The 6319-nt window shown below is 48.1% G+C and overlaps 1 non-coding gene across 1 annotated transcript; it reads left to right on the top strand.

The window, feature by feature from the left end:
- The first annotated feature begins 4824 nt into the window (after positions 1 to 4824).
- trnaf-gaa lies at positions 4825 to 4897 on the top strand. The gene has a single exon. It is a non-coding gene; the product is annotated as a tRNA-Phe (tRNA).
- Positions 4898 to 6319: the final 1422 nt, after the last annotated feature.

The raw sequence follows: 6319 nt of genomic DNA, 5'->3' as shown, positions 1-6319 counted from the left end.
AGTCCCTCGTGTGTGTGTGTGTGTGTGTGTGTGTGTGTGTGTGTAGGCTAGTGTTAGTGTGGGGGGATTGCTGGTCGGCATGCACTCGGTGGGTCGTAGGGCCAGTTTATGCTCTAAATCTCTAAACTAAACTGAACTAAACTAGATGATGGGCATTGCCTGAAAAATACAGTCTGCAATCTACACTATCCATCCAAGATCAATCAGTCAAACAAGCTGAGGAAACAAGGAAGATTCTTCAGATCTGACTTAATTAAACTGTGAATAAACATTTCCAAAGAGTATCCTAGCAACATCAACCAGGCCTTGAGATGATATTGCCACAACTTATTAACTTACATCAGGTTGCCACTTCATATTCAGTTCAAGAAGGTGGCCTTGGATTTGGAATCTCCATTTCAAATCATCCCAAAGTACTTTATCAGCAATGAAGTCATTTGAAATGTTTTCACTGTTGCTAAGATTTGTATCTATCGATTTACATCGCAAAATCTCAATGACCTGAAAATCTCTTTCAGTTTTAATGTTAGTTTAGTTTAGAGATACAGCGCAGAAACAGGCCCTTCGGCCCACCGAGTCTGCACTGACTAGCGATCCCCGCTCACAGAGAGTGGTGAGTCTGTGGAATTCTCTGCCTCAGAGGGCGGTGGAGGCAGGTTCTCTGCATGCTTTCAAGAGAGAGCTAGTTAGGGCTCTTAAAAATAGCGGAGTCAAGGGATATGGGGAGAAGGCAGGAACGGGGTACTGATTTGGGATGATCAGCCATGTGCTGGCTCGAAGGGCCAAATGGCCTACTCCTGCACCTATTGTCTATTATTGTCTACTACTATTACCAACACTACCCTACACATACTGGGGACAATTTTACAATTATACCAAGTCAATTAACCTGCAAACCTGTATGGCTTTAGAGCAAGGGAGGAAACCGAAGATCTTGCTTCATATCTTTGCGAAAATCCACGCAGGTCACGGTGAGGACGTACAAACTCCGTACACCCATAGGCTGGATTGAACCTGGGTCTCTGGCGCTGTAAGGCAGTAGCTCTACTGCTGCGCCACCGTGCTGTGATTTATTCTGGGTAAACGTACATCAGGAGTTGGGAAGATGTTCAGAACAAGAAGGGGAAATGGAATCAAGAAACAGAGGACAGTTTGAGTTGAGTTTAGTTTGTTGTCACGTGTACCGAGGTACAGTGAAAAGCTTTTGTTGCGTGCTAACCAGTCAGCGGAAAGACAATACATGATTACAATCGATCCGTCTACAATCAAAAGGTACACGATACGGGGAATGATGTAAATAACGTTTAGTGCAGGATAAAGTCCCGTAATGTCCGGTCAAAGATTTTTCGAGGGTCTCCAAAGAGGTAGCTAGTAGCTCAGGACTGCTCTCCAGTTGTGGTAGGATGGTTCAGTTGCCTGATAACAGCTGGGAAGCAACTGTCCCTGAATCTGGAGGTGTGCGTTTTCACACTTCTGTGCCTATTGCCCGATAGGAGAGGGGAGAAGAGGGAGTGGCCGGGGTGAGACTGGTCCTTGCTTATGCTGGTGACAGCACACGTTGTCATGACCGAGCCGGGGTCCCTGGCGCTGTGCGGCAGCGACTCTACCGCTGTGCTGTGGCGGGAACCATCTGGGAAGCCATTGTTCGCTTTGGAAGAAAGGCGATCCTCCTGCAATCACCTGTCACCGTAGCGAGAAAGAGGGGAAACCCCCCCCCACCCCCCCCCCTCCAGGTTGAATGCTTTAACAAACTCTGGCTGGAGTGTAAGAGGCCGTGACCCTTTGCTCATCATCTTCCGCAGGCCAGCGCTGTTAATGAAGGCAAAATAAACGCGGCCTGCAGCTAATTTGTAGCGGCATTTCCTGCACCCCTCTGGGCCTCTGCCTCTCCATTTCATTTACTCTTATCTGCTCCATAGCCCTGTGCTTTTCTGCTTGGACGCCTCTGTTTCCCTATCAGTTTGCAAACGCCATCGTCACTAATACCCTTGATCTCACTGATGAACGCAGCCAGATAAACAAATCTGCCCCAGGGCACGGCTAATATATCAGAGACATGTTTTAGGTCCTTTTTAGTTTACTTTAGAGATGCAGCACAGAAACAGGCCCTTCGGCCCACCGAGTCTGTGCCGACCAGCGATCCCCGCACAATATCACTACCTTGCACACACCAGGAACAATTTTCAATTATACCAAGCCAATTAACCTACAAATCTGTACGTCTTCAGAGTGTGGGAGGAAACCGAAAATCTCAGAGAAAACCCACGCAGGTCACGAGGAGAACGTACAAACTCCGTACAGACAGCACCCGTAGTCAGGTACGGACCCGGGTCTGTGGAGCTGTAAGGCAGCAACTCTACTGCTGCGCCACCGTGCCGCCCTCTAGGTCATTCTTACTCTCAATATTGAAAAACTTTCCCTTTCGTGTATGGAGCAACTCTTTGGATAGTCATAGAGTGATACAGCGTGGAAACAGGCCCTTCGGCCCAACTTGCCCACTCCGACCACTATGTCCCCTCTACACTAGCCCCACCTGCATGTATTTGACCCATTTCCCTCCAAACCGGTCCTATCCATGCACCTGACTAATGGCTTCTTAAAAATCACGGCAGCCCTGCCTCAACTATTCCTCTGGCAGCTCATTCCATACACCCACCACTCTTTTCGTGAAACAGCTATCCCTCAGATTCCTATAAAATCTATATCCCTTCACCTTAAACATTTGCCCTCTGGTTCTCGATTCCCCCACTCTCGGCAAGAGACTCTGTGCGTCCACCCGATCTATTCCTCTCATGATCTTGTATGATCACCCCTCATCCTCCTGTGCTCCAGGGAATACTCAGCCTCTCCTTATCGGTCAGGCCCTCGAATCCTGGCAACATCCTTGTATATGAATGATTGGATCATTCTCGCTACCATTTCTTCCTCATTAATAGCAGGGATTTCCCCCTTATTTTCCTTTGGCTTTTTACTCACACTGTTATCCATCTCCTGTGCCTTTTCAGTTTACGACATGTGAAGATGTTGCATTTGCACAAGCTGTATTTGAAGAGGATTGATAAAACGAGCAGTTTAATGGGCCTGTCCCAATTAGGTGATTTTTCAGGCAACTGCCGGCGACTGTCAGAGTGGAACACACACACACACACACACACACACGCACGCACACACACACACACACACACACACACACACACACACACACGCACGCACGCACACACACACACACACACACACACACACACACGCACGCACACACGCACGCACGCACACACACACACACACACACACACACACACACACACACACACACACGCGCACACACACACACACACACACACACGCTCGCTCTGGCCACACACACACACACACACACACGCACGCACACACACACACACACGCACACACACACACACACACACGCATGCACGCACGCACGCACGCACGCACGCACGCACGCACGCACGCACGCACACACACACACACACACACACACGTACGCACGCACGCACGCACGCACACACACACACACACACACACACACACACACACACACACACACACACACACACACACACACACACACACACACACACACGCATCACTTCCTTCACCAGCCCGTTATGCAGGCGGGGGACAGGGCAAGCGGGGGGACCGCTGTATGAGTGAAATTCACACGGTGCAAAGCCAATGTGATACAGATACACACCGCGATGAACATGAAGGTTGGCGCTGTAATTAAGACGGCTAAAGCACAGTGTATGGTAAGTCCTTTAAAAGAGGGGGGGGGAGGGGGCAGAGGAGAGGGGGGGAGAGGGGGGAGAAGGAGTGGAGACAACTTTTAAGAAGCCAGAGATACACGGTTGTGAAGCTCGGCGGACATTAACATTACCGATCGGTTATCTGAAAACTACTGCTTACCTTTTTCTTTCCCAATGAACCAATGAAATTCACCGGTTAGCACCGGCTACAACCTATGAGAACCTACTAGAACCTTCGGCCTCCTGGCAACCCACTAGGACCTCCCGGCATGAGAATTCTCGCTATTTCCCGTGGCGGCTTCATTCTAGTCGCAGCTAATTTTTCAACATGTTGAAGAGTTCGCGGCGACCATAATTAGGCCGTGAGTAGTTCCCAGAATGCGGGAACTCCTCACGACCATGTAGGCGACTCCCCGGCAACCACCCGCGAACATGTGGCGACCGCATAGTCTCCTGTAGTCGCCTAAAAAGTCGCCTAAGTGGGACAGACCCATAACACTTTGAAGGTGACTAATGGGCCGTTCCCACTTGGGTGATTTTTTGGGCGACAGTGGTGACGATTTTTGCTGTCGTAGGTTGTCGTAGGTGATGTTGTAGGTTGTCGGCAGGTGTCGTAGGTGAATTCCATTAAAACTAGTCCCTGGCAGTCGCCTAAAGAGTCGCCTAAGTGGGACAGGCCCATTACTCTGGGACGATGACGGAATTCTTTTCACTTCATGTGACAGCCCCCATCTACGCCAGTCCCACCTGCCTGCGTTTAGTCCATATCCTACTGTCGTCAATACTCTACCATGGGCAAGCTGTTCTAATTTGTGGATGGTTCATGGACCTGGGGTATAGGTTTTGGCTCAAAGTTGTATTGTGGTACAATCGTGCAGCACAGAAACTGTGCCTTTCAGCCCAACGCGTACATGCTGACCTTTCAGCCCATCTATACTAATCCCATTTACCGGCGTTAGGGCTGAAATCTTTGTGCCTTGCCTAATCAAGTGGCTGGGGGATATAAGGATAAAGCTAAAGAGGTTCAATAAAAAGAGACAAAACTATGGTGTGTGGTAAAGTAGCCGAAATAGCTCAGTTGGGAGAGCGTTAGACTGAAGATCTAAAGGTCCCTGGTTCAATCCCGGGTTTCGGCAATGATATTTAAGACTTTAAAAAATGTAAATCAGCGTTCATAGATGTATGATTTATTCCAGTGCTTTTGCTATATTTAAGAGGGAGTTAGATGTGGCCCTTGTGGCTAAAGGGATCAGGGGGTATGGAGAGAAGGCAGGTACAGGATACTGAGTTGGATGATCAGCCATGATCATATTGAATGGTGGTGCAGGCTCGAAGGGCTGAATGGCCTACTGCTGCATCTATTTTCTATGTTTCTATGTTACATTGGGTGCACATGGAGTTACAGAGTCATTCAGCACAGAAACAGGCACTTCAGCTCCTTTGGTGGAAATGTGTGCATGCTGGGTTGAAATAACTTGGGGCATATTGTTTCACACGCAAAATGCTCGTGATCTGGAACTCGCAGTTTGTGAGGGTGACGGGAAAAGTTGACCAGGGCTTGTTTGAGTTATAGGGTCATAGTCACACAGTGTGGAAACAGGCTCTTTGGCCCAACTTGCCTGCATCGGCCAACATGTTCATCTACACCAGTTCCACCTGCATGCATTTGCCCCATTTCTCCAAACCTATCCTATTCATATACCTGTCTAAATGTTTCTTAAAATTTGCAATAGTACCAGCTTGTTAACAATCATTGGATTGGCACTCTTCAATGAAGATACTTTGTCGGGCTTCAGGGAAAAAGCTGGTAAAGGTGACTGAGTGGATTACTTCAGTACGGATTCCATCAACAAAGGTCTCCTGTTGTATCAGTTCAATGATGTGAGTTCTGTGGGTGCATTTTGTAAATGGCACACACACTGCGACCACAGATGGCGTGAGGGAGTGAAAGTTTAAAGTAGTGGAGAAAGTATTAATCAGGCGGTGATTAGAAAATGCCCACGAGTAATAAAGGTCGCCATGGAAAAAATCGATACTTTTTTTACTCGTAGGTTTAGTCGTAGTAGGTCGTAGTAGGTCGGCATGTTAGTTGTAGATAATCGAGGGTAGTCGAAGGTGGTCGTAGTTGGTCTTCATCATTGTCGAAGGGAGGTCGAAGGAGATCAAAGGAGGTCGACTCACTCTCCACTATTCGGTGTTCAATTTTCCCGAAGTTAGTCGTAGCTAGTCGTAGCTAGTGGAAGCTGGTCTTCAACATAGTCGAAGGAGGTCTTCAACACAACATTTTTTCAAACTCTAAGCTCTTCTAAACTCGCCAATTAGGTCGCCCAAATGGGACAGACCCTTTTGTGGTTTGGGGTGGAGTGCAGGAAACCGGTGTTACCACAGAGTGCATTTTGAGTCATCCTTCCACAGCCAGAGAGCAGTGCTAAACTACTATCTACCTATTTGTTGACGCTCGGACTATCCTTCATCGGACTTTGCTGGCTTTACCTTGCACTAAACGTTATTCCCTTATCATGTATCTATACACTGTAAATGGACGGATGTGGAGACAA

This window comes from Amblyraja radiata, chromosome 37 (assembly GCF_010909765.2).
Source record: "Amblyraja radiata isolate CabotCenter1 chromosome 37, sAmbRad1.1.pri, whole genome shotgun sequence".
Lineage (NCBI taxonomy): Eukaryota > Metazoa > Chordata > Chondrichthyes > Rajiformes > Rajidae > Amblyraja > Amblyraja radiata.
This window is presented reverse-complemented; position numbering and strand designations above follow the sequence as displayed.